Source organism: Chlorocebus sabaeus, chromosome 10 (assembly GCF_047675955.1).
Source record: "Chlorocebus sabaeus isolate Y175 chromosome 10, mChlSab1.0.hap1, whole genome shotgun sequence".
Lineage (NCBI taxonomy): Eukaryota > Metazoa > Chordata > Mammalia > Primates > Cercopithecidae > Chlorocebus > Chlorocebus sabaeus.
In genome coordinates this window covers 97,036,465-97,049,603 of record NC_132913.1, presented here as the reverse complement: position 1 = coordinate 97,049,603, position 13,139 = coordinate 97,036,465, and the positions used below count along the sequence as shown (strand labels likewise).

At 36.7% G+C, this 13,139-nt stretch overlaps 1 protein-coding gene across 42 annotated transcripts in view; it reads right to left on the bottom strand.

Moving 5' to 3' along the window:
* MAP2 (microtubule associated protein 2) overlaps positions 1–13,139 on the bottom strand; it is a 308,224-nt gene that overhangs the window by 102,232 nt on the left and 192,853 nt on the right. For all 42 annotated transcript variants that reach the window (XM_038001613.2, XM_073020011.1, XM_073020006.1 and 39 more), the window contains one exon: positions 8,743–8,819. The gene's annotated coding sequence lies outside the window, so the exon portion shown is untranslated. The remainder of the gene's footprint in view (positions 1–8,742; positions 8,820–13,139) is intronic.

The following is a 13,139-nucleotide window of genomic DNA, read 5'->3' as shown; positions in this document are numbered from 1 at the left end:
GGTTTGCTACATAGGTATACTTGTGCCATGTTGGTGTGCTGCACCCATCAACTCGTCATTTACATCAGGTATAACTCCCAATGCAATCCCTCCCCCCTCCCCCCTCCCCATGATAGGCCCCGGTGTGTGATGTTCCCCTTCCCGAGTCCAAGTGATCTCATTGTTCAGTTCCCGCCTATGAGTGAGAACATGCGGTGTTTGGTTTTCTGTTCTTGTGATAGTTTGCTGAGAATGATGGTTTCCAGCTGCATCCATGTCCCTACAAAGGACACAAACTCATCCTTTTTTATGGCTGCATAGTATTCCATGGCGTATATGTGCCACATTTTCTTAATCCAATCTGTCACTGATGGACATTTGGGTTGATTCCAAGTCTTTGCTATTGTGAATAGTGCTGCAATAAACATACGTGTGCATGTGTCTTTATAGCAGCATAATTTATAATCCTTTGGGTATATACCTAGTAATGGGATGGCTGGGTCATATGGTACATCTAGTTCTAGATCCTTGAGGAATCGCCATACTGTTTTCCATAATGGTTGAACTAGTTTACAATCCCACCAACAGTGTAAAAGTGTTCCTATTTCTCCACATCCTCTCCAGCACCTGTTGTTTCCTGACTTTTTAATGATTGCCATTCTAACTGGTGTGAGATGGTATCTCATTGTGGTTTTGATTTGCAATTCTCTGATGGCCAGTGATGATGAGCATTTTTTCATGTGTCTGTTGGCTGTATGAATGTCTTCTTTTGAGAAATGTCTGTTCATATCCTTTGCCCACTTTTTGATGGGGTTGTTTGTTTTTTTCTTGTAAATTTGTTGGAGTTCTTTGTAGGTTCTGGATATTAGCCCTCAATAAAATACTGGCAAACCGGATTCAGCAGCACATCAAAAAGCTTATCCACCATGATCAAGTGGGCTTCATCCCTGGGATGCAAGGCTGGTTCAACATTCGCAAATCAATAAACATAATCCAGCATATAAACAGAACCAAAGACAAGAACCACATCATTATCTCAATAGATGCAGAAAAGGCTTTTGACAAAATTCAACAGCCCTTCATGCTAAAAACGCTCAATAAATTCGGTATTGATGGAACGTACCTCAAAATCATAAGAGCTATTTATGACAAACCCACAGCCAATATCATACTGAATGGGCAAAAACTGGAAAAATTCCCTTTGAAAACTGGCACAAGACAGGGATGCCCTCTCTCACCACTCCTATTCAACATAGTGTTGGAAGTTCTGGCTAGGGCAATCAGGCAAGAGAAAGAAATCAAGGGGATTCAGTTAGGAAAAGAAGAAGTCAAATTGTCCCTGTTTGCAGACGACATGATTGTATATTTAGAAAACCCCATTGTCTCAGCCCAAAATCTCCTTAAGCTGATAAGCAACTTCAGCAAAGTCTCAGGATACAAAATTAATGTGCAAAAATCACAAGCATTCTTATACACCAGTGACAGTCAAACAGAGAGCCAAATCAGGAATGAACTTCCATTCACAATTGCTTCAAAGAGAATAAAATACCTAGGAATCCAACTTACAAGGGATGTAAAGGACCTCTTCAAGGAGAACTACAAACCACTGCTCAGTGAAATCAAAGAGGACACAAACAAATGGAAGAACATACCATGCTCATGGATAGGAAGAATCAATATCGTGAAAATGGCCATACTGCCCAAGGTAATTTATAGATTCAATGCCATCCCCATCAAGCTACCAATGAGCTTCTTCACAGAATTGGAAAAAACTGCTTTAAAGTTCATATGGAACCAAAAAAGAGCCCGCATCTCCAAGACAATCCTAAGTCAAAAGAACAAAGCTGGAGGCATCACGCTACCTGACTTCAAACTATACTACAAGGCTACAGTAACCAAAACAGCATGGTACTGGTACCAAAACAGAGATATAGACCAATGGAACAGAACAGAGTCCTCAGAAATAATACCACACATCTACAGCCATCTGATCTTTGACAAACCTGAGAGAAACAAGAAATGGGGAAAGGATTCCCTATTTAATAAATGGTGCTGGGAAAATTGGCTAGCCATAAGTAGAAAGCTGAAACTGGATCCTTTCCTTACTCCTTATACGAAAATTAATTCAAGATGGATTAGAGACTTAAATGTTAGACCTAATACCATCACATCCTCTTGTCTCTCTTGTAAAATGATAATTGACTCAAAAAGAAGTTTATATATTTGTTTACCTATTTCTGTGAGAATTAGGCAGGTATTATGCTGCGGTTAGATTATAACCATTAAGAAAAATGTTTCCTTGTTAACTACATTTTTTTGCCAACAGCAGAAGCCTGAGGGACAAAAGGGAAACATGCCACTTCTGGGAAAATGGCCATTTACCTCCTCAGGAACAGCGAGGTCCACAGGACAGTAGCTGAAGGGTCTGCCTGCAAAGTTCCTCATATCACACTCTATTCTCAAATTAAAATTGGTTTCAATGACCATAGGACTGAGGTTTTCAAGTGTCCCAAACTCATAATCACATTTATGCTAAATTTTGTAGAAGAATGGTCTTTGGAGCTATGTGTACTGAAATGTTGGTTTAAGGTGTGCATATAAACACACAGACATCCACCTACTCACACTTCTCTTGCTAAGTTCACATTTTTCATATTGCATCAAAGGGACAGGACAGACAGATGAATGCATCTTATAAGCAGTTTTATTTTTACAGGAAAATGTGGCAACTTAAAGGATGAATGCTAACTTTGCACCTGAAATGTTTCCTTAAACTGCTTGTTCTATCTCTAGATTTGTCTATGATGTTCATTTTGCTTTCCATCTATTCTCTCTCTCTCTCTCTTTTTTTTTTTTTTTTTTTTTTTTTTTTTTTTTTTTTTTTTTTGCTTGTAGCGTCCTTCAATCTTTCTAGCCCAAGGGGCAAGGAGAGCTTGAATAAGACTTTTAAGGGCTTTTAGACATCCTCAGTTTCACAGCACCAACCAATATGGAAAAGACTCTCGATCAGTATTTGTAATCAGGTTTTCATGAGTTGACAACCATAAAATATACATAAGTATGTGAAGAAGAAAGAAAAAATAGTATGTAGTGAATACTCTGCAAAGTATTAATTACACAAAAACCACAGGCAAGAAGTCCTTTATCCATTTGTCTTTCCCTTGGAGGCTGGCTATACTCCCTGCTCATCTAATCTCTTAACATCCTAGTCTTTGGCTGTTTATACAACAATGAAATTCAATAAAGGGGAATTTTGTGGAAGGGAAGACTTAGGGTATAAATAAACTGTACCACGAGATTTTTAATAGCATTTGAGAGTGTCTTACCATCAAGACTCCATTTCACTGATTATTCTTCCTTCTTCCCACCCATAGGTATAGGATCCTGGCAACTATATGTGTACCACCTGGTCTATTCCATTGATCACAGCTTATTAGCTAAGCAGCACAGGTCATTCAAAATTGATATACTGTTTGAAGCTGGCATTCATGAGAAAGCACACCTGAGAGCTGTGCTTGTATAATGGGCAGTAGGGAAATCTAGTCTCTATGTAAAGGTTATCTATAGCTATCTTGAATTAAAGGGAGCTACAGAGGAATCAGGCTGAGGAGCCCCAGAGAGACTGGGAGAATGGTGGCCTTGGTTCCTGGCCCATGTTTAGCTCCTGATTCTGGACTCTCATAAGATCTGTTTCTGAGCCCTTGGATTATGAGGTCCCTCAGGAACCATCTAATAATCTTCCTTATTCTGCTTAAGCAAAGTGACATATAGCCAGTAACAGAACTAATTGCATAGTAACCATGCCTGGACCACCATTTTTAAAAATTCTAAGCATCAGAAAAAGTGCTCATTAGCACCATTTATTTTTCTTTTCCTATCTCCATTTGATCAAACTGTGAAAAGACAAGACTTAATAACAGCACCTTCCTAATAAGAACTAGAGCCTTTTGAAGCAGGTGGTGCCCACCTCTGCCTACAGAATTCCAGCCCAAACAATCTGCCCAGAATTACTGAAAAATCAGTAGAATGTGCTGATGACTCAGCCTGTTAAGTAGGAGGGCTGTTATTGTTATTTTAACTCCTGCCAGAGTATGTGGGCAATTCTCCCTCTTTCTGTCTCTAGTTAACCATGAGAGATCCCTCTTCAAAATCTCACCCCTGGAATAGGTTCTTGCTCAATAAGAGCCAGAGCCAGAGTAGCTTGAGATCTGGATATGACTGCCAGCTGATGGTACAGAATAGGATAGGCTTTTATAATGGAAGCATCTGATATCCTAATTTACCAATAGAATGTATTTTTAGAATGCTTAATCTGCCTTTAAAATTATTCACACAGAGTGCCACGGAGCGGAGTTGAATGCTGATAAAGTAGTAATCAGTGCAAGTCAAAGTATTTATTTTCAGAGAGGATAGTGAAAATACCAGGTTTTCTTTCTCATTTCCTTAAATGTTGGGGTATGTGGTTCTACTGTTTGTCTTTCTCTTGCCAAATGTTCTCAACGATATAAACACTCATCAAGCGCTTCTCCTAGGAATATTATAAAAATAAAACAACAACAACAAAAAATCCCAGCCCGTTTTACAGAAAATTGTCTTAAAGGATAAACTTTGCTCATCTATAAGTGATGCAAAGATATAAATCTATTCTGAAGATAAAGTAAAATCTAACCTATGTTAAATGTGGTAAATCTTAATATTATTATTTAGTTAAAAGACTGCAAGGAATAATAAATACTTCCTGCTCTCCAACTGGCTTTCTCATCCAGCTAATTAGTTCGTGATTTGTCTATGTGCATTTTTCTTTCTTCTGGTATTATACATTATGGCTTGAAATTATAAATCAGCTAAATAAAGTTTCTCATAGTGCCATAAAATCATGAGTCAAAAACATGAAAGTGCTTAGCATTGCAGATGTGACGGCACTCTGTTGAAACAAACCAAAGGAAACCTTAAAAGGGCAATGACTATCACTGTTGTGCATTCAAGGGTACTCTGTGTGCAGAGCATCTACCTGCATTATTCCATGGTAACCCTTGTATACCTAGTCATCCCTTTAGCAAGTGAGGGTCCATCCACCAGGAGAAGTGGTAGTTCTAGGGGCTAGTAATACAGCTCTGAACATCATAGTCTCTGCCTCCATGAGAGGAAATCATGTTGAGATGACGTAGGTAGAAGATGCCAGTATATGTAGGATCTTGTTGGCCATTGTAGGAGTGTGGGCTTTATTTTTGACTACTACAGGCAGTCATTGGTGGATTCTGCATAGGAGAGTCATATCAGTTGATTAAGATGTTTTTAAAAGATAATTCTAACTTTCATGTGAACAATAGACTGTAGAAGAACAAGACTGATTACAGGGGGTCATGATAGTAGTAAACATGAGAGACAGTGGATGTGAATGATAGAGGTAGAGATAAGACATGATAAGATCCTGGACAGGCATGAGCTTGGAACTGTAATTATCTACTCTAAGTCTTAAAGAGATTAAATCATGCCTTTAACAGGTGGTGGATACTGGAAACAAACTTTCAGAGTTGCTAACCACTGCACTGTAATATTTAAGGTTTTCGTGTGAAAAATATCTTGGCTCACTGCAACCTCTGCCTCCTGGGTTCAAGCGATTCTCCTGCCTCAGCCTCCTGAGTAGCTGGGATTACAGATGCCTGCCACCAAGCCTGGTTAATTTTTGTATTTTTAGTAGAGATGGAGGTTTCACCATGTCGGTCAGACTGGTCTCAAACTCCTGACCTTGTGATGTACCCGCCTCGGCCTCCCAAAGTTCTGGGATTACAGGTGTGTCACCATGTTTGGCCGAAAAATATGTGAATTCCATATAAGTCAGTACGACTCAAACTTCAAACACATTTAGAACTGCATGTATTAGGATAGGAGTATTCAACTCTAAATTCACGGAATATGAGAATTAGTAATATTAGCAAATGATTGCAAAGATTTTGTCATTTGCAAAACATTTTCACTCCCATTATCCTATCCAGTTTAACTGAATTGGCATGGCTAGGTAATTTCAAAGGTAATCACCTGGTAAACAGTGTAAGGATATCACAGCAAAATAAAAATGTCTAATTAAATGGTCACGTTTAGTGGTATCACTCAATTAATCTTCGTGGTTTTCAATAGACCGTTTCTCATTTTAGGTACTGTGTCTTCCTTGCTTTCCTAACATTGACCCTCAACTCACATAAAAGGATCCCAATAAATAATAGTGGCATGAATAAAATTTCTATATATGTGACAAACAGATTAGGTTTTTCCAATTTATTTTCTGGTAGGCAGAACAGCTTCAGAGCCTGACAGGGATGAGTTTGAATGCAGGCTCTGCAATCATTATATGATCTTGAGTAAGTTACCTGAGGTATTTTGGCCTTATTTTCCTCCTGTGCAAAATGGTAATGCATTTCTGACCTAAGATACTTATATAAAATCTCATATTTACTCCTATTTGCCCAAAAAGGTTAGTTTTCTTTTCCTCTTCCTACCCCAACTCTGACAAAATAATTTATTTCCCTCAGAAAATAAAAGTTGGGAAAGTCTATGTCTAACAGTTTCACTACCATATACTAACATTTCTTTCACCTTAAACAAATTCTAAAATTAGCCATAGTGTTAGAAAAAGATTTGAAAAGAATATTTTCTTTTTTAGTTTTTCCCATTATTTTCTAGGAGAATATGAGCAACTAACATGGGCCAAATGTATTTCACTTTTAAGTATCTTAAATTCTAAAGGTAGTAATTTATACTATATTTAGGAATAGTAAGTATTTCATGTATAGGGAGATAAAACAGATTCTAATTATTGTGTTATGGCAAAAGAGTGAAAATCATGAGTCCCATTAGATTAGTAAAATCCTTACAAGCCAAATAAAAAAGTGTTTTTCTAGTTGAAAAAAATAAAACATAAGCAGGATTGGCAAGGTATTATATATTAAAAACTTTGAATTCCTTATAATAATTCCCAAATAAGCTTTGCAAGCCATGCTTAAACAATTTTAACATTAAAACTTTACAATGCTGAAAGTTATTTAGACATAATAAATAATAATACCAAGCACCAGAAGATTAAAGCATTAAAATGAGTCAACTTTATAACAGAAGGTATCAACCAGATTTTCATCCCTCAATATGAAAGAATCTCTACATATAATATTGGGTAAAGATGAGCTGCAAAAGAATATCTACAGTGTGATGCCCTTTATGTAAACCTTTAAAATGTTAATAATTGTTTGACATTTGTTTCTTACACATGTCTTAGCAATGTTAGAACACACACAGGAAGGTTATATTATCTTTAGGGTTTTGACATCTCTGGAAGAATGGAAGAAACTAAAAAGGAAGCAAGAAGAGCTTTGATGACTTCTGTCATGGTTTATTTATTTAGACAAGATTTTAATATAGCTGAATGTTAGCATTTGTTTAATCTGTGCAGTGGATACTTAGGTATTTGCTGTAATAAGTGTACTTTTTTGAGACAGTCTTGCACTGTCACCTGGACTGGAGTACAATGGTGTGATCTCGGCCACTGCAACCTCCCCCTCCCAGGTTCAAGAGATTCTCCTGCCTCAGCTTCCCCAGTAGCTGGGATTACAGGTGTGTGCCACCACACCTGGCTAATTTTTTGTATTTTTAGTAGAGACGGGGTTTCATTATGTTGGCCAGGCTGGTCTCGAACTCCTGACCTTGTGATCCGCCCACCTTGGCCTTCCAAAGTGCTGGGATTACAGGTGTGAGCCACCACACCCGGACTATAATTGTTTTTTATATTTTGCTTTGAACATCTTATAAATTTTCTTGCTTAAAAACAAATAATAAAAGCAAGAAAGTGAATACTGCTGAGGCCAATTTAAGATTATATATTCAGTACTTCTAATTTAAAAAAACTAAATTGGAATATATTTCCTAGAATAAGAAATCATTCATTTATAATCTTTCCATAATTTTATTATGCTTTTATCATAGGAATTTTGGGTTTAAAGAAAGTTGTAAAATAAAGGAAAATATTGCTTCTGCTTGTAACAGAGCTAAAGTGTATATACTCCTTTATTTACTCATGCAAAAATTTTGTGAGGAACGAATGCAAACATAAAAGTTTACCTGCTATGCATTTACAGCTTGTTCAGTAAATGCACTGTTATTTTTATTCCGTAAATTTTGATAAAAACTACTCAAAATGTAGGAAAGTCTGATTGCTAGACATTTCTACCACAACAAGAAACTATTCTCATAATAACAGCTGGGGCTGGTGTTCTTTCCAGTGCCTGCTTCCAGAGCCATGTATGCAATCTCAGGTGAGTCCCTGCATCCACCTGCCTCTCTCTCTGCCTCATGACCCTAATCTATAAAATGGGGATGATCCCCATATCTACCTCATAGAGCTGTTGTAAGAAATAAATGAATTGATTTATGCAAATTAAGTCATGTAGGCCCATGCTTGGCATGTAAGAGGTATTGAGGAAATACCATTGGCATTGTTAACCAAGGCAGGAGAAACAGGCTGAATTCAATCCTGATTTCAGAGAAACAGCTTGTCATTCTCTTACTATTAAGTCAGCTCAACACTATGAAGTGCTGTTTTAATAATACTGAATTTATTAGCTATAACTATTAAAATATTAGAAATAACTATTTATAAGTGATTTCTCCAAAACTAAAATGAATTGTTACTTATTTAAAGATTTTAAAAAACAAAAGGTTAGCAAAGAGTTATTTTTCACAATTGTGGGTAACTCAGAGTAGAGAGAGTCTTACCTATTCAAGGAAGTGGTAAAATATAAAGTTCGTTATGTCGTGTTCTCAAAGGGTTGATAGTATTTTCTGGCTTCTTTCTGTTAAAAAAATAGAAAATTAATAGTTTAATCCCTGATCCATGTACATTAATCACGTCAAGTAGCTCAGCAACAGAATTCATCTTGTGGCTTTCTCTTTTTGTATTTGGCAACTATGAGACCATGAGATGGATATCATCATGGTTCTTTATAGTGGTCAGACACTGAGCGTTTGTCACTGGCTGGGAACTATCACAGATAGAATAGAGCAGTGAAAATGCTAACTGCTGCATGCTTTCTCTCACTTTGAGATCTACTCCAATGGCACTTTATAGGTATTACATCCAAGGAAGAATAAATTTTTAAATTGTCTTCAGCTAATAAATAGCAGACAATCATATTTTCTCCCAAGAGAATACATTCATTCTAGTAAATCGTTAATTATATCCAGTAATCTTTAAAGGACTGGGCCTCTAGCCCAGTCTGCATTGATTCTCTCCAGCACAGGATGGAAAGCAACTTTTTAACAACTCATTAAATTTTCTCCATGGAGTACTAAACTTACTTTGACATTCAGAATCCTAAATGTCATTCTGGATTAGTAGTTTTGCTTAGGAACTCCACCTATAACAATACAGAATATTTCTTACTGAAGTGGTATGTAGAAATAAACAATTACTAGAAAGCAGGAGGCTTGTTTTCTACTTCATAAGCCATTCAGGTGTAACCATCTTCATCTATAAAGAGGACTACAAAGGATGCACAATACCTAAGGGATTGCAGAGCTGAGGACCATTTTAAAGTCCAGTTCTCTTACACTGGGTGTCTAAATCTAAGTATCTCCATGCATTTTGTCAGGACCTATGTGATTTTACTCCTGGTAGAGTAGACCCCGTCATATCTTCCAGGAAAATGTTGCTCTACAGGTAAGGAACCCAGACTCAAACTCTGGTACCTATTAACTCTTCTTTAAGACACAGTAGGAAATGCAAGTTGGAAAGATGCAGATGGCTCAATTCTTCTGTATGAACCTCTAAGGACCAATGCGTATATGGATATGAGCAGATACAAGTTTGATTCAAAAGCAAAAACTATGGTCTGGGCCAGAAGCTGTGTATTACGTGCTTTTACACGTGTTAGCTCATCTAATCTGTAAACATTTACATACAATGTGCAGCAGCAAACAAGTCCTATTAGTACCTATTAAAGTTAGAAAGTCTTAACATTTAAATAAACATTTAAAAATGTCTGCAGGCAAGAAGAAACATGGTAGAATTCTCCATTCCCTGTAATAATTTGATAATTATTTTAAAAAGAAAGGTTTGACTGTCCAAATCTTTTCACACAGCTTTTTTTTTCTTTAGTCCAGCTCAGTGGTTCTCACATATGGAATATATATAACAGGATAATACAGAGTTCTATACACAATAACTGAAGACTATTTAGAGAAATTTTAAGGATAATTTTGATTATAAGCAAATTAAACCTTCTAGGTTGGTTTCAAAACTAAAGTAGAATGGTAGGCCAGCTCTGGAGCTTATTTGGATAGAAAGAGTCTTTGTGTACTTAACAAATGAATGCTGGATAGAATATAATATTTTATTTTCTCTTGAAATTATATATTTTTCTTAAATTTCTTAAAGTGCCTGTTTTTTGTGCTTCATCTGCATGATTTTTAAGTAAGCACACATGCATACGGATAAGTGTGCGAATACACATTCTATATGTATGTCTTTCACCCTAGTAAAAATAAGAAAAAAATGAATTTTATAAAATATTAATCAGTAAACTATGGTCCATGGGCCAGAACCATCCTGCTGCTGCCTTTTTAAAAAAATACAGTGCTTTTGGCACATAGCCACTCCCACGCACTTCCACCTTGTATATGGCTGCTTTCATGCCATAATGCCAGACTTGAATGGTTCTGACAGGCTACACGGCCTGCAAAGCTCAAAACATTTACTCTCTGGCCATTTACAGAAAATATTTAACTTATCTGTTATCAAAGAGCATGTTCATTATTTAAGTAATATTAAAAGCAACACTAAAAAAATTCTGTCTTTGATGATGAGCATTTTTTCATGTGTCTGTTGGCTGTATGAATGTCTTCCTTTGAGAAGTGTCTGTTCATATCCTTTGCCCACTTTTTGTATAATAATAATAAATAAAAATTCTGTCTTTCAGTCTTTCCAAAAATTAACTCAGTAGTAATATATGAACAAAAGTGAAATTCTAACCCTAAATACTTGAAAGCTTATTTCATCCCAAAAGAATTGAGAAATTATTGGCCAAAGGATGAGATGATTATTAAAAAATTCAGGGTACCCAGTACCTATCAGTCATAAAAGAATGCCCCATTTTCTTTTTCTTTTCTTTTCTTTTTTTTTTAAGGCAGCGTGGACCCAAAGAGTGAGCAGCAGCAAGATTTATTGCGAAGAGCGGAAGAACGAAGCTTCCACAGCGTGGAAGGGGACCTGAGCAGGTTGCCCAAAATACCCCATTTTCATATAATCTTGACTTTTATGAGGTTTTGTTTATTTAAAAAAATAGAAGTAACTACAATTTTCCAGGCTTTATGGGATAGAGATACATGCTATCTAGGATTTATTTTTAAAGAGCAACTTATGGCCTATTCCACAAGGCATATAAAGTTTTAAATTAACATAGGATAGTTAGAAGTGATCATTTTTACCCATATAAATAGCATTAAATTACTTTAACATTAATTTTTTTTATAACATTAACAACAGAGTTTTAGCATTAGATACATTATATACTTAAATGATTCTGACAGACTATATGGCCTGCAAAGCTCAAAACATAGTATCAGCAAACATTTATACAGAATTTATTGTGTGCCAGACAATGATCCGAGCACTTCATACATATTAAGTCATTTATTCCTCACTATTATCCTCTATTATCATCCCCACTTTAAAGATGAGAAAACAGGCTAAGAGAGTTTAAGTGTCCTTGCCAGCATCACAAGGCTGGAAAGTGCCCAAATCTTTTAGTTACATACCAACTCCACAGACACTGAGAATTGGTTTTGCATTTTCAACTCTGGCTAGAGATATTTTTGAGCATAAGGGCTTGTGGCTTCTCTGAGGAGTGATATTTCACTGATAGCAACTTTTAATTCACTAGAAGTACCTACAAAGTACTTTTATTATTCAGCATATTCAGCTTCTTGAACAAATTGTAGTATACTCAGCCACAGTTCTGCCTCCCATTTTATCATTCCATTATTTCTACCAGGTTTGATTATGCTACCTTCCAGAACCTTTTAGAGTCAGATATGAACACTGTTGAGAATCATGACTTACAACACATGACAAAGTCAACTGGTTAACAATTATATTTAAGAGGTAGCCTACACAAGGCAGAGAATAGGATGTACACTGCACACTGGCATCACAAAGTAACCTGAGTAAATCACTTAATGAGGAATCCAAAATACTTGTTCAGCTATAAACTAAGTCAGCTTTTATCAGCTGGTTACTCTATAAAATAAGACATGCATGCAATGTGCTTAGGCTGCATATATGTTTGGCTGTTGGCATATTTATGTCCAAGTTATTTGCTACCTACAGCATTGAGGCTATAATGATAAATTCACACAGATTTTCAGTCTCCTGGAGAAAACGTTGCCATGGTGTGGTTTTCTCAACTGATGTAAGAACTCAGGTTTTATTAAACAACAAAGTCATCAAGATAAAATCTTCCCGGGATTGTTGAGCCAGAATATACTCTTTAGTTTCCTTTGAAACACATTCTCACATAAGTATCATTTAGTTTTTAAATCTCATGTTTGATAGACTTTGCCAGATAAGCAAAACATCAGCTGGGCATGGTGGCTGATGCTTGTAATCCTAGCACTTTGGGAGGCTGAGGCTCAGCTCACTACAACCTCCGCCTCCAGGGTTCAAGCAATTCTCATGCCTCAGCCCCCTGAGTAGCTGAGATTACAGGCATGAGCCACCATGCCCGGCTAAATTTTGTATTTCTAGTTGAGATGGGGTTTCACCATGTTGGTCAGGCTGGTCTAGAACTCCTGATCTCAGGTGATCCACCCACCTTGGCCTCCCAAGGTGCTGGGATTACAGGTGTGAGCCACCAAGCCTGCCCTCCGAATAGTGTTTCTACAGGCTAAGCTTAACCTCAATGACTAACATTAGCCTATTCAGTCAATTCTCAAATAAACAACAATAACAATGTACTCTACCTCCACTATCAATCTGACCTACCAAGATTTTAAGCAATTCATATAATTTAGTGCACTCGTCCAGGATCACAAGGTTTTAGCTATTAAAGACTGAATGTCCAAAACAGTTGGGAAAATATCCATTATCCAAGCAGTCTTTTAAATATTGGAACAGA